The sequence below is a fragment of the Panthera onca genome, chromosome C1 (assembly GCF_046562875.1).
Source record: "Panthera onca isolate mPanOnc1 chromosome C1, mPanOnc1 haplotype 2, whole genome shotgun sequence".
Classification (NCBI taxonomy): Eukaryota; Metazoa; Chordata; class Mammalia; order Carnivora; family Felidae; genus Panthera; species Panthera onca.
In genome coordinates this window covers 68,748,484-68,772,868 of record NC_138346.1, presented here as the reverse complement: position 1 = coordinate 68,772,868, position 24,385 = coordinate 68,748,484, and the positions used below count along the sequence as shown (strand labels likewise).

The 24,385-nt window shown below is 38.1% G+C and overlaps 1 pseudogene; it reads right to left on the bottom strand.

The window, feature by feature from the left end:
* Positions 1–19,543: 19,543 nt before the first annotated feature.
* On the bottom strand, positions 19,544–19,659 carry LOC132674028 (U6 spliceosomal RNA; annotated as a pseudogene).
* Positions 19,660–24,385: the final 4,726 nt, after the last annotated feature.

Below are 24,385 nucleotides of genomic sequence, written 5' to 3'. Positions count from 1 at the left end.
TTTGTTGTTCATGTTCCTTGCCTTGTAGATCCATCACTCCATCTCTGCCTCCATGGTCACGTGGCCACCTACTTCCTGTGTGTCTCTTCTCTTTATGAGATAGAGAAATAAGATATGAAATACCAGAAAACTTTCACTTCTTAATGAAAGCCAGACTAATAAATCTAACGGTGTTGCCGAGTACAGGTAAGGAGGAGAGAACTGAAGGATCTTCTGGCTAATGTATTTATTGAGCTCTTATGTGTGCTACTACATAAAATATTCTTTAAGTATCAGATAATCTATCGATCTGCAGGGAGTTCACAGTTGAGTTGAAGGATTTGGGATACAATATGAGTTCAGAAACAAGTAGAAAAAGCATTTTCTCCCTTAAAACACAGTCAAGAGCTAAGAAGTGAACAAAAATACCTCTGGACAGACCAAAGTGGGGACTCAAAGTCTGTGCACTCTATGCATGTAATTTCCTTGCAGGTAAGTAGGCAATGATAGCCTATTAGCTCCTATGCAGTCTATCATCGGCACAATCACATATCCACTTGATTGTTTCAGTCTATCACAGGTTAGTGAGGCATATTGAAAGCAATGAGAGCGACAACTTGAAAACATGACAACAGGAAAAGAAGAGATGGAGAAAAAAAGAACTAATGGGAGAACTGACATTTTGTGACTTCCTGGGACTGCTTAGTGTAGAGACAACCCTGTATGCTTTGTATGGTCTGTGAACCTATTCATTACATTACAGTACAGTAATTGATGTTCAACGTAATCATCCCAAGATATTGAGAAACATTTAGATTCTGATCAATATAGTCTATTTATTTGGACAGACAGATTTATAACATTTTATAGAGTTTGCTCCAAAATCATTAAGAAGTTATTAAATGATAAACTCAAACAATTTACAAACAGTTCTGCAATGATGCAGTCCATGAATATTTGGGGCTGGTTTTACTTAAGAAGTGCAAATGCGTGCCAGATACATGTTCAGAATTTCAGTGCAGAAGAGGGAGATTAAAACACTGGCTTAATCTAATCGAAACTAGATACAGCAAAACCACTAATGTCCAGGGGAACCTCCCCCTCCCCCTGACTTTACAGCTGGCTTTGGCTACACTTTATTTATTTATTTAAAAAAATTTAATGTTTATTTATTTTTGAGAGACAGAGAGAGACAGAGCGCGAGCAGGGGAGGGACAGAGAGAGGGAGACACAGAATCCGAAGCAGGCTCCAGGCCCTGAGCTGTCAGCACAGAGCCCGATGTGGGACTCAAACTCATGAACTGTGAGATCATGACCTGAGTTGAAGTCAGATGCTTAACTGACTGAGCCACCCAGCTGCCCCTTGACTAAACTTTAGAGTTATATGAGGAGTCTAGTGAAATAGGCTCTGGCACATTCCCCACAAGAATGGTCCATGGGGTGAGCCCACAGTCATAGCTGATCCTGTAGACTTCAGACCCTGGATGGTTCAGGAACAGACTAGGCAGTTTAGCTGTCCTCTGGGTCAGACTATAGAGTTTCAAAGGGAGACATTACAAACTCAAATGCTTTGAGGGATCTAACAGGCAAAATAAATGAATTAAGTGTATGAGCAATCATTAGGAAACAAATTGGGACAGAACGTTTCCCTCTAAAAACACTATCATTTGTATTTTCTTTATAATCTGTGCTTTTAAAATTACCCAGCCTGGAAATGAATTCAGATCTAAAGCCTCCCGTTCAAAGCCTTGGCATCTAGCATCAACCCATTCAGTTCCAGACCAAACATGACCTTGGTTTCTTAGGGCTCAGGCCTCCGATCACTCTCTTTGATCTATTTTTACCCAGTGGTTTGGGTATTTTAGAAGGGAGAAGTGAGAGAATATCTACTGGTAATGTTTTCCAAAGAATGTTTTTAAGGACACTGGTCCTGCGAGGTATTCCTAAAAGAGGATCTTGTTATCAAATAATTTGGGGAACAATACATAACTATATCCCCTCTCAAATGATAATAACACATATTCACATATTAAAAGCTCTGAGTAGTCCTTCAGTAACGGAAAGAGTACAATCCAATATTATGTCTAACTCAGTGCTAGCCATACTTAGCTGGTTTCTGAACTTCTGTCCTTCACAATTACATCACAAAGAACTAATGTTGCTTGGAATGTGATCTGGAAAACACTAAGTAAGAGGCATTGCCTCTTATGGAACTCTATATTAAATTGTACAAGTGAGAAAGGCAAAATTAATTTTGAACATACAAAGAGTTCATGTAAGTTTTTATATGTTAAAAGAGTAGCATTTGTTTAGAGTTTTCATACAGGGAGGAAACATCTACCAATGAGGTTGCACTCTGTCCCTCCAATAAGTGCTAGGGAAACATTCTTCGGCCCCTTTTTCTACCTAAATATGTGCTTCTCCCTCAAAGGCAAGTGACTTCTCTGATTTGGCCTAATCCTGGTTAGCAGTGTGTGAACTTACTCTTAGGCCCAAATCTGGGAAAAGGTTGTATTCTCTTTCTCTCCCTTGGACCACTTGGCTGTCAGAGACAAGGAATCTCTCTTTCCTCCTCTTATGTTTGGACCTTCAGAAGGGCGGGGCCTCTTCACTCAGCAACAGAGAAATTCCATCCTCTCCAGTTCAGTTTTACTTGGGAGCTCCCTACATTAGACGATACAGCTGACCTGCTTCTTGCCTTTCATGCCTGAATTCTCTGCGTACCTGCTCGGTTGGCCATTACTTAGAGGTGAAGAGGAACCAGTGGTAGGATTCATGCAGCAACCTTTAACGCTATGCACAAAATAACAAAAAACAAAACAAAAAAAACCCAACAACAACAACAAAAAACAACTCTGCCAACCCATTACCCAGGTCAGTAACATGAACAGCAGAACCTCTATATGCCCTGCTGACCGTGTAGATCATGATTCAGAGAATGGATTGTCAGAGAGGCCACTTAATTCTTCAGGTTCCTTTTGGCTTTTTTCTTTTCTTTTCTCTTTCTTTCTTTCTTTCTTTCTTTCTTTCTTCTTTCTTTCTTTCTTTCTTTCTTTCTTTCTTTCTTTCTTTTTTTCTTTCTTTCTCTTCTTTTTTAACCATAACTTTCTGAAACTGGTTCAGAAAGAACTCTTGCTTCTCAGGCTATGATTTTTTGGGGGAAATGATGTAACAGGCTGCTCTATTTCTAATCTTGAGAATATTTGGTTTGGGATGTATTTCAAACGTTGATGTTACACCGATATGAAAATGCCTGTTAGTGCTCAAGATCCGGGGCAAAGGTCATTTCCACCAAGCTCAATAGAAAGTAATAAACAATTCTGAAATATTGTCTTAAAATAAGAATATAAAATACTATGACTTCTCAGGCCTTCGAGTCTATGTTGGCTTATTATTACCAACCCAGCAGGTATAACAAAGGCTCATGCCTTTGACCTGACATTTAGGCCACCTGGAGAGGTCCACTCCTATTCACCAGCCCTGGCTTATCATTCTTACAGAAACTCTTATTCTATGCCAGATACATCTTAATTGTACTAATTCTTTCTGTTGCATCAATATGTCAATAAAGATTCTCCATCTTGCCCACTGCATTTGTAATATCTGGAACTGTGATAAATAATGCATTCCTGATGATACATTGAGGCTATTTGTATGAAAGCACTACGAGGGCTAAGATAGCTACAAGATAAGACCGTCATTAATCTGAATTCATAGGACCTTTGTGAGGGTTTATTTCTGTAAAAATAACAGTGTCTTCGGGTTTGGTCTAAAATACAAAGAAAATGCAATCTCTGCATCTGTCTCGATGCCATGTAGAAGCAAAATGCAAAACTCTTTAAGTACTTAGCAGTGACTTTAACTACCATCCCTGTATTCTTTCCCTTGGCAGAAGCAAAAACTTGTTATATGAGCTCTATCATCCTCTAGCTACATATTTCCTTCATAACTAAAAACCATTAGCTTGTTATATAGCCTAATAATAACCTGTATTACACACTGCTGTTGTAACAGATGACATTATGTAAATGCAGATTTTTTGTCTTTAGTTTCCATTGTTACAACGAGTGACATAAAATCGAGATAACCGAGTTAGTGCTTATTGTTAGAAAAGACAGAAGGAAGTCCAGTAAGAATCTTGGTACATAATTATTTTGCAAATTTTGTGTGCATAGTGGAGGTTCACACTCTCTGCTTATCTATCCCCAAGCCCTAGGCCATTTCCAGAAAAATCTGAGAAGTAGGGATCATGTGCTTGGGAAGATGGTCAGAACCTTCCCTGCATGCCTTTTTCACCTGCTCCAATGCTTTATCGATCTAAAATGTGATTAAACAGTAAATAAACTTTCCCATTAAAATAAAACAACTGCACTCTAAAAGCAAAGATCATCTTTTGAGTACCGCACTGTAAATAATATCTTGCTAGGAATTGTCCCACTTAACCAGTGTGCTACCAAGTCTCAGGTCTCTTGAATGTGCTGACACTGCTCAGGAAATTTTGGTTTGATTCCCAGCATTGGCAGACAAATTGGGGATCATAAACCCTTGTATACAGCAATGGTTTTCTAGATCAATGGGAGACACTCAAGACAAGGAACAGAGTAACAGGAGAGAGGGTGGATTCACCTCTCTGTAATCCACAAACCTTTCTGATGCCCTTACAAGGATTTTGAGTGCATTTCTGCCAGTATCAGCAATGGTGAAGTTCACCTTCACTAAAATCTAATTCCAGCACTAACTGGCAGGCCAGCACTAGTGAAAATAACATTCCGGTTTCCTCCATGACCTCAGTCCCGACATGATAACGGGAGCCCTCAACAACTCATTTCTAGCTTGGAATTCTTGATGGTTTATTTAGTTTGACTGACTGTCGGAGATTGCCATTATGAATACAGTTGCTAGGGAAGGCCTGCCGTAGTGCTGTTTGGCTTTTAAAGGGGTCAGGATTTTGCAACATCTCAAATAACACTTATGGCTTAATGTCTGCAAACAATGCAGCATTTAACATTTACTATGCATGAAGAGGATCATAGTTCATCATTTATTATTCAAAAATTATGTAAAATATTTTTATGATGGAATATGAAGACTGTGTTCAAAATATTCACGGGTATAAACAACACATAATACAATTTCCTTAAAACATCGATATGTAATCAAAAAGGTATTTTGAGTTCTGTGACTTGGAGCCCAATTTTAAATATTTCAAAATTCAGACTTTTAATCATATATCTTTCAAGCAGATTAGGTTGAACTGTGGTACTCTTCAACGAAGTGAACATTCATTTCTGTCTCCAAAGAAACTCCAATTGGTAATGGTGGTTGGTTTTGTCAGAGCTGAAACATGTACATTTCTCACTTTGAAAATTGATTTCCTGCCCCATCTTCTCATCGTATGTATTTTAACAACATGTTTGGTTTCTTATGAAAGAAGGTAATTGTGAATATGGGTTCTTAGAGCCTGGAAGGAAGAGAAGCCATAGTGGTCCAAAGAGATTGTATGAGTAGTGTGGCCAATGGGATTTGTGGTCCTTATTTGTCGTTAGAGTCTTAAAACTCCTCCCACACAGGAGGGTAGAGTTGAAAAAACATAAAAACCAAATGACTCGGGTGGGAATGAGAATTGGTCCAGTAAAAATTGTCTATTAACCTGATATATAAATGATACAAATGTCTAGCTACTGACTGTGTAGTTTTGTTAGAGGAGTGTAGTCTGTTTTGTTAGAAGAGTGACCCCGATGAGTTTAAACGCTGCACATTTGAGAGGGAGCCTACACAGAGCCATCGAGGGTCTTGAATCCCTTTGTAGACTTGATCCGTTTGTTTTGGAAATGAATCATTTCCAAATTTTATTTTAATTATGTGGGACACTAGATAGTATATCCGACCAAAGCGATAAATTCTTCATAATATTGAAACTCATTATAACTCACATTAAGTCTTTCTAAGAAGATGTGACAATTTAGCTTCATCGGAGAATTTTAAAGATCGTGAGTTAATGAAGTAAGCCTCTTCCCTCTTTTACCTGCCTTTCCTCCTCTCTAGCTGTTGTCTTCGTTTTGAAGACACTCTTTACACTTCAGTTTGAACACGTCATCTTCAGTTTGAATTGTTCTTATTTTCGCTTCTCCTGGCGCTGTACATTTTTAAACACTCATGTGCTTAATAAATATGTAGTAAGTACCAATTACATACAAGCATGATGCTAGGTACTAAAAAAAGTTCTCTTAATTAAAATGTTTACTTGCCCAAAATAACACAGTCAGCTAGAGGTAGATCCAACACTGGAAATCAGATCTTTGCACTCGATCAGTCCCTAATATACTTGGCAATTTTATTTTATGAACATGATTCAAACTTCTGCCTAAGTAGAATATTTCATGTTTTGACTTTGGAGTTTTGTTTGCTCCCAAATTACATTTATAAGGTTTGAATTATTGGCTGCCACTGACTTTAATTAAACTCATTATGGCCCCACATGTCTGGCACTTGTTAGGGAGGAAAAAAAAAATAAGTTTAAAAATGAGCCAAGTGACTGGATACAAGCACTCTCAGCAAATAGCCACAATAAGCCATGCTGGGCCACAACTCAGCTAGCAATCTGTTGCTTGACCCTCACCAATGTTTTTTATGCTAAAAAAATGCGTGTTCATCTTCCTTATTCTTCAATATAGCCTGTACTCTGCTCAGGTGAATGGCTTCAGTGACTCGGTTTGAATGGAGATGCAGGCAAAATCATTTTCTTATTATTTCTTTTATGAAGCATGGGCTCTCGACGAAGATAAGCAGTAGAGGAACAGTACTAGCTAATCAGGTCCTTCTTGGTCCACATCACCAGAATGTCTAAACGTTCAGTAGACAAAGGAAAATATCAGCCCTACAGGCTCTCTGATGGCAGCATGTGCACACTGCTCGCGTCATCCAGAAGGCTGGCCGAATGTCTTGGATTAATTGGGTGTTCCTTATTGTGTAGATAATGCTATTGGGACAATTAAAAAAAAAAAAAAAGAATTCCCATGTCCAAACTCTTTTATGATCTGAGTTGCAGAGCGGTTTTAATTTTTTCACTCTGGAATGCATTGATGTATTTATTCATTTAATATTCCAGCTTAAGTCCCACGAATGGTAGAACAGAGGCCTAGAAAGGCAAAAAGATTTAGGCAAGGTCCCCCGGACCAGGAGATGACAGAATGTGATCTGAACTCAGGTGACTTGCAGTAAAAGGCTCTTTTCCCCACGTTGCACTAAGTCTGGGACTACTGTCAGCATCAGAATACGTGTTTGCCCACTGTAACAGGGACTGTGCGTTCCAGGAGTCCCCAGCCCATCCCATTTGCCAAGGGGGACCAGGGGGCGGGGAAGGCAATATCCAGTTGTATATCGCTTTATAGATTTTAAAGTTTGTTTACTCAAAGAAGTCTCTCTCATTTATTTTTGCATGCATTTATTCAACAACTAGTTACTGAGACTTTTCCTACCCCCATTAGATATCTAGCCCTGTTCCTTGTCTTTCTTTCCATTTCATGCATCCAATCTGAGCTCTATAAATCTAATTCTATGAGCTCTAGGTGATTTCTCAATCCTTTGTATATCTTTCATCTTCTCAAAGGCCTAAATGAGAAAATAAGAAAAGTGATGAGATCAGGGAATGATGCAGAAATAAATTTACAGGCTACGATATTTAATGATTATTAGTTTCTATGAGTGTCCTGGCTATAAGTCCTTATTATCCCCGCCTCCCTCTTCCCAAATCGAAAGGATTATGTGTTTATTTTATGGACTCAGAGGGTAAATGAAGGAGCATAAGTTTGTGTTAAGTTCTTTAGTGGCCAGGAGGAAAAGAAATAGTGGTCAGGAGTATTAGCAATGGAGAGTCAGTAATTCTTACAGGAAACAAGTAAAGCTGTGTGTGTGTATGTGTGTGTGTGTGTAGGGGAGGAGTGAAGGGATGAGATGAAAGGTAGAAAAGCTACAATAATGGTGACTGAAAAAGACAATGGCAATGGAGGTGCAAGTAGTCTCTCGATCAAAGGCTGACTACCCCAGTCTACTCAGAATCCCACCGTAGCTTGCAACTTTGAGAAATTCTGTATCACTGCCTGGGGCAGGCATATATTGCCAAAGTCCCAACTTGGAATTTTGAATGTTTTTTCCCATAGAATATTATTGAAAGTTGTTAAATTCTTCAGTGTTATTTATATAATATATCAGGTAAATGATAGATTACATAAGAATTGTTTCCTTGGGACATGTGCTTTGACTTCTTAAAAGCAGATTAACAAATTGGCTTTTGGAACACAAACCATTCCTAAAGAGGAGCGGACCTACATTAAATTAGTGTCATTTCTAATTGCAGCGTGTTGACATCTTGAGTCTAGTCACTATTCAATTAAACACAAACATCATGGTATAAAAGATCAACAGGGATTTAATCATTAAGGAAAAGTTGATATTTAACATGATACAGGCTTTGAAAAAAGTGGACTTTGTTTCTTTAGTACAAAAGAGGGTAAACAGAAAAGACACACTCATTAAATGCTTACGGCTATCAGGCTATATGCTAAATGCTTTGTATTATCTCAATTAATTTTCATAGCAATCAAATGAAGTGGTCATTAGTATTCTCATTCCCAGATGAGAGAACTGAGTCTCAGAGAGGTTGACATTTGCAAAGGTTGAAGTGAGAAATTTTTCCTAACTTATGTTTATTTGTTTACTTGTCATTATAGAGAGTGGAATGATTTAACAGACTGCTTATTGTTATAGCTCCTTCCTTTCTTGGTTCTTCCAGTGACCAAATAAACCGCAAAAGAATCAAATTAGACTTTTCAATTTGCCTAGTTTAATGGCAACGGTGAATTAGATCATTATAAAATCAACTCAGTTCTCTCATTAATTATAGCCAAATATATGGAACAAATTTTTTTAAAATTCTTTAATATTTATTTATTTTGGGGAGAGAGAGACAGAGCATGAGCTGGGAAGGGAGGCAGAGAGAGAGGGAGACACAGAATCCAAAGCAGGCTTCAGGCTCTGAGCTGTCAGCACAGAGCCCAGCGCAGTGCTCGAACTCACGAATGGTGAGATCATGACCCGAACCGAAGTTGGACCCTTAACTGACTAAGCCACCAGTTGCCCTAGAACAAAGTTATTAAGAAATGTTTATATGAGCATAGTTTAGTGCAGCCAAAGTTCAGAAGGAAAGTGAAAACTAAAATAATCCAGAGTTTTCACACTTTGTTTCTTTTTTTAAATTTTGTAATTTATTTTTTATTTTTATAATTTACATCCAAGTTATTTAGCATATGTTGCAACAATGATTTCAGGAGTTGATTCCTTAAGCCCCTTATCCATTTAGCCCAACCCCCCTCCCACAACCCCTCCAGGAACTCTGTTCTCTATATTTAAGAATCTCTTATGTTTTGTCCCCTCCCTGTTTTTATATTATTTTTGCTTCCCTTCCCTCAGGTTCATCTGTTTTGTATCTTAAAGTCCTCATATGAGTGAAGTCACATGATATTTGTCTTTCTCTAATTTCACTTAGCACAATACCCTCCAGTTCCACCCACATAGTTGACAATGGCAAGATTTCATTCTTTTTGATGGCTGAGTAATACTCCATTGTATGTATATACCACATCTTCCTTATCCATTCATCCACCGATGGACATCTGGGCTCTTTCCATACTTTGGCTATTGTTGATAGTGCTGCTGTAATCATTGGGGTGCATGTGCCCCTTTGGGTCAGCACACCTGTATCCCTTGGATAAATACCTAGCAGTGCAATTGCGAAGTCGTAGGGTAGTTCTATTTTTAATTTTTTGAGGAACCTCCATACTGTTTTTCCAGAGTGGCTGCACCAATTTGCAATCCTACCAGCAGTGCAAAAGAGATCCTCTTTCTCTGCATCCTCCCCAACATCTGTTGTTGCCTGAGTTGTTAACGTGAGCCATTCTGACAGGTGTGAGGTGGTATCTCATTGTGGTTTTGATTTCTATTTCCCTGATAAGTGCTGTTGAGCATCTTTTCATGTGTCAGTTGGCCACCTGAATGTCTTCTTTGGAGAAGTGTCTATTCATGTTTTTGGTCCATTGCTTCACTGGATTACTTGTTTTTTTTTTTTTTTTTTTTTTTTTTTTTTTTTTTTTTGGTGTTGAGTTTGATAAGTTCTCTGTAGGTTTTGGATACTAACCCTGTATCTGATATGTCATTTGCAAATATCTTCTCCCATTCCGTCGGCTGCCTTTTAGTTTTGCTGATTGTTCTCTTCACCATGCAGAAGCTTTTTATTTTGCTGAGGTCCCAACAGTTCGCTCTTGGTTTGGTTTCTCTTGCCAAATGCCAGAGCTGCCACTGTTGTCTGAACTATTATAATCCGTGTGGTTGTAATAAGATACTATTAATGTTAACATGTTTTTTGAGAGGCAGAGACAGAGCATGAGCGGGGGAGGGGCAGAGGGCGAGGGAGACACAGAATGCGAAGCAGGCTCCAGGCTCCGGGCTGTCAGCAAAGAGCCCCACGCGGGGCTAGAACCCATGAACTGTGAGATCATGACCTGAGCCAAAATCAGATGCTTAATTGACTGAGCCACCCAAGTACCCAGGTGCTATTGACGTTAAATTTCAATTGAATTGGGGCACTTGGGTGGCTCATTCGGCTGAGCATCTGACTTCAGCTCAGGTTATGATCTCACAGCTTCGTGAGTTGAAGCCCCGCCTTTTGCTCTCTGCTGTTAGCACAGAGCCCACGTCAGATCCTCTGTCCCCCCTCTCTCTCTGCCCCTCCCCTTCTCATGATCTCTCTCTGAAAAAAATAAATAAATTGAATTTTATTTTTATAAAATCTATATCAATGATCTTGGGTGGTTCGATGTACAGTGTTTCAACACTTACTTTGAGCACTCGTACTCAATGGCATAGATAAGACCTTTATTCTGCTTTTAAACGGCATTCCTATGCTTACCCCAGTTGCCATTTTAATAATACAGACAAAATTCGATACCAGGAATGAGAGCTTACTAGGGAAGTTATTTTATTGACCATACAATACATTTCAAATATTCTTAAATTCATATCCTGTTGTAAACTCTCAACAACTATAGCAAAAGTGATTTGGTTCAGTGCTTCCTCAAGAGAAAAAGAAGAAAGAGAAGTTAAAGGACATATCGGGCTAGAAAGTTTAATAACGATGACCTCTTAGGAAACTTTCAACAGGCCTCACTGGGCCACCAAAATATGCAAAGGTACAAGTAAGAAACATGAGTGAGGCCTAGCTAACGTGCACCATCAGATCTCCTGCATGAGCAACTATGGATTACTGTGTTTCTGGTTTTTTACAAGGGCTTCTGTACCAAACCCTGTAATCCCACACAGCTTTTTCCCAGCTCTTGCCACTTCCTTTTTCATGACGTATTTTATTTTTGACCCTTTTCCCCGCACTGTCCTCTCCAATACCCTTTTCCTTTCCCCCACTTAATAGTTTAGAAAGTTTCTTGATTTCAAGATTAAGGTCAGAAAAAATGATGATTTCAGCTCAAGAATTTTATTTATTTTCTAGGTAGGAGCCAAAAGCACCATCTAAAATCAAGCAACTGGAAATGCAATCTTAGATGCATCATTAGAACAAATATAGCTTCTATCATTTTATGGATGAATCAGATTTCCCCCTCTCACTAATCTAATCAAAGGCATCTTTTTTGTTGTTGCTGTTCTCCCACACATTTCTCATCCAGTGTGAAAATGAGTCAACTGGCGGATGCATTTAGTGTGCTTTTATGAAGAAAGTGTTCTTGTCTAAGAGAAGAACTCAGGAACAAGAAAACTAATGTTTATTCACTCATCATATTTAATATTTTAAGCCCAGTAGGTTTTCTGATATGTGACAATTTTCTTCTCATTTGACAGCCTTCTCATTTGCAAAAGACTGTGCATTTTGTATTCATTCAGCAACATGTGCATTGTTCATATTTTTCTGCAGGAGAATTCTAATGTTTATGTGCTGCTTTGCATCATGTCTATGTCTAAAAGTTTCTAGCTGAATTTAGGAATATGTCACGTTGCAAATCTTAGGAAGCCTACAAAAGAGATGGGTTGTTTTTTTTTCTCTTTCTACCATATTTTCTTTGTCAAATGACTTTGATTTAGTGTTGACCAGAGGCTTCTTGTATTAGTTTATCCTTTCTGTCTGTACTAGCCCCTTTTTGGAATCAAGAGTATAGGATGGGCCAACGTATTGTGTCATTTCTGAAAATAGTGACTTATTGGTATATCTGACAATCATGTTGCAAGGTTTGAAACAGAAGTCAAATCATTTGAAACTAAACTGATTTCTCCAGATGTCACCTCTCAATATATGGAACCCTTGTTATTTTATTAGAAAACATTAATACAAACATATAAGAAGAGGTAAACCATCTACTAGTGACCTATATAACACCTATATTAATGACCAGATTAAATCATTAACATGTATATATTATTGTTCTCAGGTATAATTTTTTAAAATTGCTTGCTTTTATTTTTATTTAAAAAGTTCAAAGAGTGAGTCATATGTAGAACTGTTGAATCGCTATATTGTACACTTGAAACTAATATAATACTGTATATTAATTGTACTTCAATAAAAATAAGTAAAAGACTTCACAGTTTATAACCGACAAAAAAATGCTCAGGGGAAATATTTTTGAAATCCTGTAATACATTCTTTTTACAATTGGAATTCATGGATCCTAAGATTTTTTTCATTGTTATGACTGACTAAACTTGCAGTCCTCAAAAATTTAAGCAAATCGGGGGCACCTGGGTGGCTCAGTCAGTTTAGTGCCCAACTCTTGATTTTGGCTCAGGTCATAATCTCACAGTTCCTGAGATCGAGCCCTGTCTGGGACTGTGTGCTGGTTAGTGCAGAGCCTGCTTGGGATTCTCTTTCTTCATCTCTATCTGCCCTGCCCCTCTCCCGCTCATGCATACATGAGCACACGTGCTCTTTCTCTCTCCTCTCCCTTTCTCAAAATAAATAAACTTAAAAAAATATTTTAAAAGTTTTAAGTAAACCCTTTCATCTTAATTTTGGCACATCCTTCATATTTTAAAGATTGCCATCCATTGTTGTGGGGTAGAGTGATATTTACAAAAGAGTGCCATCTTTTTTTACCCATTATCATTCATACAACTTAGTCTTCAGTAGAAGCAGAGGCAAATTTCTTCTTCTTTTTTTTTTTTTTCAATGTATGTGCTTAGTTTTATTCAATGGTGGTTTATTCAGTTTGACTTTCAATAAGTATATCTAATAAAAATTATCTTTAGCCTTTTTGTCCCACCGCTGGCCACATAGTCATGTCAACATTTGAAACTAACATTAAGTCAAAAGAGTGAGGAAGAAGGGAACCGACATTTATTGAGCATGTCATCCATGCTGGGTCCTTTTCACACGTCTCATTTAATCTTCACATGCTGTGCTGTGGGTATTATTTCCTGAGTCTGGGAAATGAGGCACAGAGAGGCTAAGAAACTGACCCAAGACACCCCAACTAACATTTTCAGAGCCAACTTTGCCTGTTTCGTTTTTCTAAGTGTGTCCTGCTATAACGCACTGTATTCATTTCCAAATGGTTTTTCCCTTCCAAATAATAAAGCTTTATGGTTTAAGTATAAAATTCCCTGTTCTCTTTGAAATTTTTAGCATTTAATGTTTATTTATTTTTGAGACAGAGAGAGACAGAGCATGAACGGGGCAGGGGGCCAGAGAGAGAGGGAGACACAGAATCCGAAGCAGGCTCCAGGCTCTGAGCTGTCGGCACAGAGCCCGCCGCGGGGCTCGAACTCACGGACCGCGAGATCGTGACCTGAGCTGAAGTCAGACGCTTAACTGACTGAGCCACCCAGGCGCCCCTGAAATTTTTAGCATTTAATTCCCTCTCTCTCTGTCAAAGTTAGGCAGTCTGAGACTTTCCTATACTTACTTTATACTTAGACTTGCATTTGGAATGTTGTGATAGTAATATTGTAAGCTGCCAAAAATATCATTGTTCTACATTTATTTCATGTTGCACTCGCTAGATGCTTATGATGTCACTTAAACGTATGGATTTTGGAATCACGGTGCTAGAAAGGAAATAAGAAATCAGCCTTAACCACCAAGTCTACGTTCACCATTGCAACTAGATTGATCCTTTTAATACTTGTTAGATTGTGTCACTCCTCCTCAAAAACCATCTCATCTCCCTCAGAGGTCAGTCCATAGCCATCACCTCAAAGGATCTTCAAAGTTCTTCTCTAACTGCTCTTGACCCCTGCTTTCTGATGACACTGACCTCCTTGCTCTTCTCTGAACAAGCCAGACATGTTCTCGCCTCATGGTCTTTGCATCAACTGTTCTCTGGGCTTGGAACACTCGTTCCTCCAGATACTGGTATGGCTCACTTCCTTGTCTCTTTCAGCTCAAATGGGACCACCTGATTTACAACTGCATATCCTCATCCTCACTTGCCATGACTCTGACCTGCTTTCCTCCACTCCGTTGTACTCAATAAACCCAACACAGGGTTTGTTTGTTTGTTTGTTTGTTTCCCTATCTTCCCCTAGCAAATTACAAGCTCCGTGACAACTGAAATTTTGGTTTTGTTTTTTTTCACCGAGTTCTTGCCAGCACCTGGGACAGTGCCTGACACATGGTTAGTAGTCAATAGATATTTGTTCAATGAATAAATAAATGTAAGTCCAACACCCACTGCTCGTAGAGGACACCACACTGGGTTCAGTGAAGGGTCATGGGAAAATAAGAAAAAAAGACATAGTCATATTCCAAGCTTGTTAGTAAGGGCAAAGACAAATATAAGTCCGAGTCAGTCACATCTTGACAAGTGAACTTGTTTCTATTAAATAAGCCACTTGAGCAACACTCTGTGTTGTTCTAAAATAAAAGATGCTGTTATATAGATCTGACATGTGCTGTTCCATGGGTGAGGAGGGGGTGACTGTGGTCACATGTATAAATCCCATACAATCCATACAAGTCTTTATTACTTTTATCAGTTCATTTTTCTTTGATCTTATAACAGTGAAGGAAAAGTAAAATGTATAAGCATTCATGAAGTAAACTTGAACCAACCCTCTTTTACCTACCTTAGCATGGCTAAAAATTGAAACGTAACAAACCTCTTTCATTCAACCTTCTCCTGATCCCATCACTTTCTAATGAGAAATGTAGTTTTGGTTCTATCGATCGGGTGTGGAGTAAGGTGGGGAGAAAAGATGTGGTTTTAATTAAAAATGAAATAACACTGTGATTTATATTCTTTGTCCCCATGTGAGATATGTCACTCCTTGACTCCTGAACTTTCTTTTGTAAATAATTTCACAGGAACAAATTCTATCCATGTGTTGCAAAGAAAGCCTAGGTGTATGTACTCTTCTTAATGTTATTAACTTCTTTTGCTGGAGAGTAGGATTGTAGCAAAGGGATGAGAACAGTTGTTAAAACATTTTTACTTTTATTTTCAACTGTGCAATTTAAAATTATTTTTAAAGGAATATAAACTCAATTTTTAGTGTATCAAAAGCTAATTTGGCAAAAACCCATATGTTCTGTTAAGGCATATTCTGCATATGTGACTAACAGTGATGGGGCCATTGAATTTGCTTAGTAAATATTTGTTTGGTTGAGTAAATAAATGCATGAATGTTTTTTTTTTTAGTTCCCAGACATGAAACAGGAAGAGAAGAAAATGAAACTGTTTCATGGAATTCTAAAAAAGACGTTAGCAGCTGGAAAGAAAGAACATGGTCTACGTAGTGTCCCACAGAACGGGGAAAACCTGGACTCTTTCCAGAGTCAGCCCAGGAATGCCAAAAGACCTGCAGGGCAAGAACAGGGCAGAGTTCAGGCTTGAAGCCAGGAGGCCTGAGGCAAAATCAGAGCCCCAACTGGGACAGTAGCCATAGGCAAGATCGTGGGCCTGCAGGTAAAGTTCCAAGGGCCAAAGCCAGGTTAAGGGCCAATCATCCAGTCCTGCATATAAAGATGGGCAGAATAAAAGGGAAAGTGTGACATGTCCAGTTTCAAAGTCTCATTATGTTTAGTCATTTGAGAATTATTAGATGAGGTATCCTAGAAAATTTCTTTGTGATATTTATAGGGAATGTGCTAACCTTTAGGAGAATTATTTTCCAATTATTTTCCAGTGTGGACTGATACCATGACTACGTCTGCTTCAGTTAAAATCAATAACTATCAGCATTTGCCATGTAAACATTTGTGTATTCACTGTCTTCCATTGAGTTGATTTTACTTTTGTAAGCAACATTTCCTCGTCAAAATCAGACTGTAGATGACATGGGAAAGCATGAAGAGTCTGTTCCCCACCCCCCCACAGTAAGACTTAGTAACCCATGCTCAGACTCATAGTGCCCCAGGCAACTGTGGGGGTTCCAAAATGCTACTGAGGGCTTCTGTCTTCTTTCCCATAGTGTTGATGAAGAGTTTACCATTTGGGTGAATGTATACATACTCGGGTGATTAACAGAATGATGCTGGACAATTAACTGCAGAGAAGCTTGAAGATCCAGCCGCTGATGCCCTATTAAAGTTGTGTTTCTTTGTGTGCAGATGAATGTGCCTTTGTGGATGGGGATGTGGTGAGATGAACCAGGAAAACCTTGAATTCCGTAGTGTTTTGTGGCCAATTTGAGGGCAAGAAAAGCAAAAGAAAGGAATTGGGCAAAGATACAGAGTCCTAGAACAAAGAAAACACGAACCAAACTGGCATTATCTCTAGTGTTATCAAGTTACTATAGCAGATAAGCTTCGTGGGACAGGCAGGGCAATGGAGGGAAGTTCCTTGTGTTGCTCCATGCACACATTCTCTGTGGATCCCGTGTCATCCGGGCTATGTCCCAGGCAGGAAAGATGCTTAAGATGATTAAATAAAAGTGTTTCCCTGCTCGTTTGATACATAAAGCAGTCTTTTTGGAACCCAGCCACGACTCCCCGCTAAAGCAAAGACCCACAACCCAAGAAGCAGCATTTTCAACTCCTGAGAATGTTTTCTACAAACAAGTTCCTTGCTTGTCTGCGTAGGCATAACTGACGCTCTTACCAATGCCCAGAAGCCAATGACGTTACACATAGCATAGAGCAGATGATAATATGCTTAGGTGGATTTGTAACTAATGGGACATTCAAACTCGAGGGGTGAGGATTAGCGTATTGATACTAACCTTCGGGAAGAGCTTCAGTGGTACGCCAGGAAGCCCTTTTGGCAAGTTTTCAGATGACATAAAGCAAGGTGGGATAGCTAATACACTTCAGACCAAATCAGGAACCCCTTAAGTCAGAGGGGGTGACACATTTGTAATTTGTAAGGTTACACGATGCCATATGTATAAAATATATGGATATTAAAAGACCTCACACATACCCATACACAAATGAATTCAGTTGTCAAGGATACATACCTATCTGAGAATTTATGTTATACATATTTGAATTGGTGACTATTGAGGGGCATGTGTATGAGAATCCAGGAATAAAGTAATGTTAATAAACTAAACTAAAACAAAAGAGTGGCATTATAGGGTTTAAGAAGAATAACATGCCAAGTGTTGAAGAGTTTTAACATCACAACTTTTTGTATTTGAGGTCCAAAGAAAAAAGGGAAAGAGAGAAAAATAAGTGAATTTATCAGAAATTAATATGAAGTCCAAAATGTTGGTACACATATAGCTAAGAATCTATTCTTTAATGGCGATAGGATTGAAGAAACATTGGGTTTTTAGTTGGCTGCAGTTTGGGTCATCACTGAGATGTGGCTGCCAAAGAAAAACTAACTCTGGCTGCTTTCAAGGAAACATAATGAACGAGGAAGATTATAGGATACCTCTACTCATAAAATCACACCATGGTGGTGATAATCAGTCCTGGTTGCCAAAGTTTAGACTTCATTCTACATTCAGTGAAGAAAACCATGTCATAGGAAGAAGCTTAATATAATCCATCAGGGTATGAAACTTAGTTCACAACTCAGATGTGCAAAAAAATAAGTATGTTTTCATCATCTTCTGTTATAATTTCTGCCCTTTTCCCTCTGCTTTGCTGAGTTGGCGGAAAGAATTTCAGTCTAACTAAGGACCCCACCACAAACTGTTATTCAATTGTAGGGTCTTAGGAATTGCCCTTATGTCAATGCTGGAGGCTACACATTTTTCAGCCATTGTCATACAGGTAACTGATGAGATAGTCATTGTTCACAAGGGCCTTTTTCAACTTAACTATACTTGGCTGTTTTTCTGTCACCTTGAGGCAGGGAAGCCTGGGGTGAAGCTGATTCTGGCATTATCTTCTGACAGACCACTCAACTCCTCTGCTTGGCATCTGGTTGCCTCACAGGTTGTCTTAATGGGAAGTGGGGGTCCAGGTCTCTGCTTTTGGGAGCCATAAGTTTTCTCCCTCTGCTCTTCTCCCCCAGATCCTAGGAAATATTTTAGTAGGAGGGAAAATCTTTCTCCTTTCATGTTCTCCAAGACCTAACCTTTAAAGTGTTAGGCTTTTAAAAAACAAAGCCATAAAAATGTCTTTTACTTTGCCATTTCCTTTTCCCAAAGTCACATGAATACAGAGCTATCTCCTTCAATGAGAAAAGGGAAAGAAAAGAAACACAGCAGAACAAAACAAAAAACAACAAAGAAAGATAACTTACTTTCTTTTAAAAAAAAAAAAAAAAATTTATATTTATTTTTGAGAGAGTGCCAGCGCACCCCTGAGCGGGGAGGGGGGGAGAGAGGAGGGAGAAGCAGAGAGAGGGGGAGACAGAGGATCTGAGCAGGCTCTGTGCTGACAGCAGGGAGCCCAATGGGGGCTCAAACTCATGAACTGTGAGATATGACCTGAGCCAAAGTCTGATGCTTAGCCGACTGAGCCACTCAGGTGCCCCAATTATTTTCTAGCCATAAAGTAAAGAACTTTGTAGTGGCAAGAGTTATTCAATTATATAGGAGGCTGCCTTGGATATGCTGTTATCATCAGAAGATACGTTTCCACTGATTTACCTTTTAGCGATGTTGTAAAAGTGTTTTAAGCATTGGATGCGAGATTGGATGAGTCAAGGTTCCTGGCTTGTATGAGAGTCTAGGGTAATAGTAATCCTACTTTTTACCTTATCAGATGTTAAATGGCAGGACATGGTGACCAGGAGGTTACAAAGTATCTAATAAAAAAGGGAAAATTTTAAATTCACAATGTTATAGGAAATGCAAAAGCCTATTACATGGCACGTGATCAAAATATTGGGTAAAATTTTATTGTAGTTTTAAATAATGTCTCTTTGAGAAAATAAAACTATGTATTATCATAAATGCAAGTAAGCTTAAAGCATACCTACAAAAACCATAACCTATTTTTAGGGCAAGAATCTTGACTCATCAAATATTCATGCTAGATTATAAGCAAGAAAACGAAAGCCCTTTAAAATAAAAATAAACTCCACGTAACAGAAATATTTTGATATGTATAAAGTATATGGACATTTTTGCTTTCTCATTTTTAGCTGCCTCTCTTTAAAATAGTCACAAATATTTTCTTCTCCAAATTCTTTCACAGATGTGTGTGTCGTCCTCGCACAGAGGCGATGCTAATCTTTTCTGCATCATTCCAATTTTTAATATATGTGCTGCCGAAATGAACACTCTCCAAATGCTTGCAAATAATATGTATGTACCTATGATTTAAAGTACTCCATTAAAAATAATATGAGAGAAATATGAACAAAGACATAAGTACACAATTGATAGTGAATTAAAGTTTTGAGATGACTGGAAACGATAAGGTCAACCTGAATATCAATTTGATCTGATGTTTCTGCCCCACCCCTTCTGCAAGGAATCTAACTTACAGTGGCTTACTGCTTTCAGTAAAAATTTGGCAAATGACCTAATGTTCCATTTTTTTAATACAAGATTTTGATGTTGCTAATAGGAGCTGGAAGCTTCAAGTAAAGCAACCGAGGTGGTGATTGGGTGTCTAGATATCATCTGCAATCCTTTCCAAACAGAGTATGTAATACTAGCTGTGAGAGCCTATGAATCTGAACGTTGCTTTACATTTCCTGGGCAATAAACTAAGTATTACCTGCTTTGCTACCCAAAGATGTAAACCACTGCATTTTCTCTTCAGTCTTTGTGTGTAGCTTTACTTGCTGCTAAGAGTTGTGATTTCCTCTACCTACTTCTCATTAGAATGGCACTAGTCCTCAGAAATGGTAGTAAAATGGCCTTCTGAGGGGGAGTGCAGCACTCTTAACTTGGTCTTATTACTAAATTACTTTGAACTGAGCTGTGTAACCAATTTCTGTACATTGATTTTATATTTGTGACTTTGCTGAATTCATGTATCAGTTCTAGCAGCTTTTCGGTGGAGTCTTTTGGGTTTTCCATGTAGAGTATCATATAATCTGTGAAAGGTGAACGTTTGACTTCTTCCTGGCCAATTTGGATGCTCTTTATTTCATTTTGTTATCTGATTGCTGAGGCTAGGACTTCCAACACTATGTTAAACAACAGTGGTGAGGGTGGACATCCCTGTCGTGTTCTTGATCTCAAGGGGAAAGCTCTCAGTGTTTCCCCATTGAGGATGATATCAGCTGTGGGCTTTTCACATATGGCTTTTATGATGGTAAGGTATGTTCCTCCTATCCTGACCTTCTTGAGGGTGAATTGAGCTGTGTAAAAAAATGGAATTAATAAAGAAGATATTTGAAAGCATTGAAAAATGCACACACACACACAAATAAAAACTAATCACTTTTTTTCATTTTCCCCTTTCAAAATTGTTTACAGATAATCCATATGCTTTGCTGTTTGATAGGTTTTTCTTTCAGTCTCTTGTATCAAGAGAGTTCTTTAAGGAAGAAAGGCTTGGAGTTTGGGTGAGATGTGCTTCAAATAACTTTATTCTGAGGACGAAGGGAATATGTATATCAAGTAAGCCAAAAGGAAGCAATACCTTTTAAATTCAAATTACTGTCTTAAATTCATTTATTCATTGAATGAGAAAAGGAAAAGAAAAGAAATACAGGCAAAAATAAAACAAAAACAACAAGAAAAAACAGCTTTCATACATGCAATAAATATGTATTGAGCACCTACAATGTATCAGGCACTATTCTCTGTACTGGGGATAAGACAATGAACAAAAAAACTGCAATTTCTGCCCTCATGAAGCTTACATTCTAGTGGGACAAAACTGACCAAAAAAAGAGTCAAACATATGGTATTTAGATACAATCATTTTAGCTGCTGGGCATAATTTCTCTTGATATTTGCCATTTTAGTTAGTATGCATAATTTCAGTATAGATCTGTACATACAAACATTTCCCCTCTTGCCTGTCCTTACATAATCTTGCTACTCTATAAATGCTGTTCAAACTCCCAAACACATATTGAGCTCTGAGAGTGCTGGATTCTCTGATAGGAGTTATGGGAGTTATGTAAAAATAAAGGAAATACCTAAATGTTATCTGCCTTCAAATAACTTTTAATCCATGGTTGTTAAGAAATAGCATTTATCCCAGTCAGAATATTCTGAAGTGTTGTGTACATTGGCAAGGATGGATTACAAAAAACCTACCTTCTTAAAGAAGGTGCCATGGGACTTTATACTGAAGATGAGTCCTGAAACTCTAGAATGGAAGATTGGAGAAAAGAGATTTTATCAGGCCACAGGAAAGGAATGACCAAAGATATAAATGATTGTTTAACACTGGGGAGAAAGGAAAAATCTGACTTCCTGTAAGCAGAGGATAATTTATGATGCATCATTGAGTGTAAATCTGATTGAGGAGGAGAAAACATCGAAAGTTTTAACTCAAATTGAACATCAAGATTCAGAGTTTGACTCAGCATATTACTGAGACTCTATTAATTTGGCCAAATCCTTGTGTATCCTCTAATTGTATGTGTGTGTTGAGTGGGAAGTTTGTGAGTTGATGAGTTCTAGTAGATGGTTTGTCAAGGATAGAAAGTTTGCCAAGGGAAAAAAGTGTCTTGGAATTGCTTTGGTTTTAAGAAAGCAAACTGACGTACATAAATTAATATGGCTTTCCCGGGTCCTCAGAACAATTCTTGAACGAAAGATCTCAATCCTAATTCAGTGGCATTGGCCTAAGGGTCCAGCCTAAGAACTCAAGAGGAATAACCCAAAGAATATGGCCAGCCCCACAAACACTACATTCAAGTCATCAAGTGTTTATTAAATTAGCCTCTTTTGTACTAAATATTCTTCTGGGTGCTGGGAGATAAGAAAGGTGAGTCAGTACCACTTGGTTCTGCCTCATTCATTGTTCAATGTACACTTACTGAGCAATTTCTGTGTGGAAAGACTACCAGCACTCTACTGGGGCTTGGCGGTGTCTTGGGATGCTTCTTTAATAAATATCCTTTGCAGATAATTACCCACCTCTATACCCTGACCTGTCTCATCCCAATTTCAGAATATTAAATGCTGGGTGAGATGGAATCAAGTTTTGTCATTTGCATTTAAGTTGAAGAAAACGGCAACGAATACACGAGATCTTAGGAAACAAGTGCTTGTTCCCATGAAGCCAAAAGAAAGTTGGCCCACGGAGGATAGATCCCAACTACTCATTGTCTTGCAGGTGTTGCCCTGCAGAGTGATGTCTTTGCTATTTCCTGAGAGGACAGTTTTCTGGCCTCTTGCCAGCTCTCACTTTAAGTCCATTTGTTGTGGACTTGGTGATATCATAACAGTTAAGTGAATTTCACAGTTCTTCCAAAAGCTGATGGGATGTCAAATCTGAGTTGCTTCTATATTTAATGTTTTCCTCTGAAATGTCATCTTATGTGTGTCAAAGTAATAATGAATATACAACTAAAGGAACAAAGGAAAGGATCAACAAAACAATAGAAAGCTTATAAACATTGATTGAGCACTCAAGTGAAGTTGAAGAAAGGTAGTTGGAATTGGAAAACGAATAAGATGAGTTTGACTGACAGATTTGCTCCATATGTATTAAATATGTGCTGATTTAAAAGCCTACTTTTAAAAGTGCCTACTACACTTCTCATATAGCAGATCCTGTGTTAAGTCTTTTTTTAAATATATTGTTTTGTTACATCCTTACAGGAAGTCTGTGGAATAATTAACACAATGTTCATTTTGTATTTGTGAAAGTGAACATTAGAAAAATTAACAAGTCAGACAACTAGCTAATGACGATGCTGGTTTGGTGTAAAGAGCACAGCTGTCTGTCCTGTCACAATGACTGTAGAACAATATTTTTAAAAAGGTGAAAATCAACCTGCGCTTTCAATAGAGTTCATGATAATAGAGAAGACACACACAGCAACATGAACTGTCTGAACACATTGTTTGGCTTTAACCATGTATTTTAATTGAATCCATATTTCATTAATTGAAAATTGATCCTATGAAAATCATAACATTGATCAACATCATCCTAAACCCAAATGAAAAAGCTAGATAAAGAGAAATTGATCATGTAAAACATTTGTGTTTCCATGCAGGGCATTTAACGTATATAGCCTAGTAATCAGTTCAGTTAGAAGTTGTCAAAGTGCTTGCTAATGATTGATTTAGCATCAGGTCAAATAAAATGCCAATACCCTTACTACCAAAAATATCTTAAAGAAACAGTAATTTAGTGTTTGTTTGACCTTCATATGATAGATTTTGCAGCAGTGAAAATACCTTTCCTTGTCATTCTTAGAATGTTGAAGATAAAAAAATCTGTAAGCCAACACTGACTACCCCATGGTAAAAGCTGTTTAGCGACATAATTTATAGGGAACATGTGATAGTTTCCAGGAGTGACATGCGTCATCTTCCCACATGAAACTATGTAGAATGCAATTTTACAGCTGGGTAAATTCTCAAGGCAGGGCACAGAGATCCGGCTGTGGGATTGCCCATTAATGTCAGAAGGAGTCAAGGGGCTCTATTCCTCATGCCCCTCTTAGAGAATGCACCTGTGTCGGCCTGCTAAGAGGGGAGTCCTTTCCTTTTCTGGAAATTCTGAATGCCACTGTTGGCCGATATCATATATAGATGGTTATACAACTTTAGGTTGGTTCTTAGATTTGTCTATGGCCAGTCATGCAATGAAAATGGAGAAGTCATGCATTTTTTCCCATATAATTTTAGACTTATTTTATTAATATAAATGGCCAGCATGAGCATAAATATTTGATATTATGTGAAATAGAAGTCATGTAATAGAAAACCCATGCATTCAAAGAAGTAAGTTGTAATGTGATGTTATATCATTATAATGCTTATAAAACTGTGATCCATATACATTCAGACCTAGGATAGTACTGTAGTTAAAAAAGCAAAGTGCATGAAATAATGGGTAATTCAAATATCTCAAGTCTTT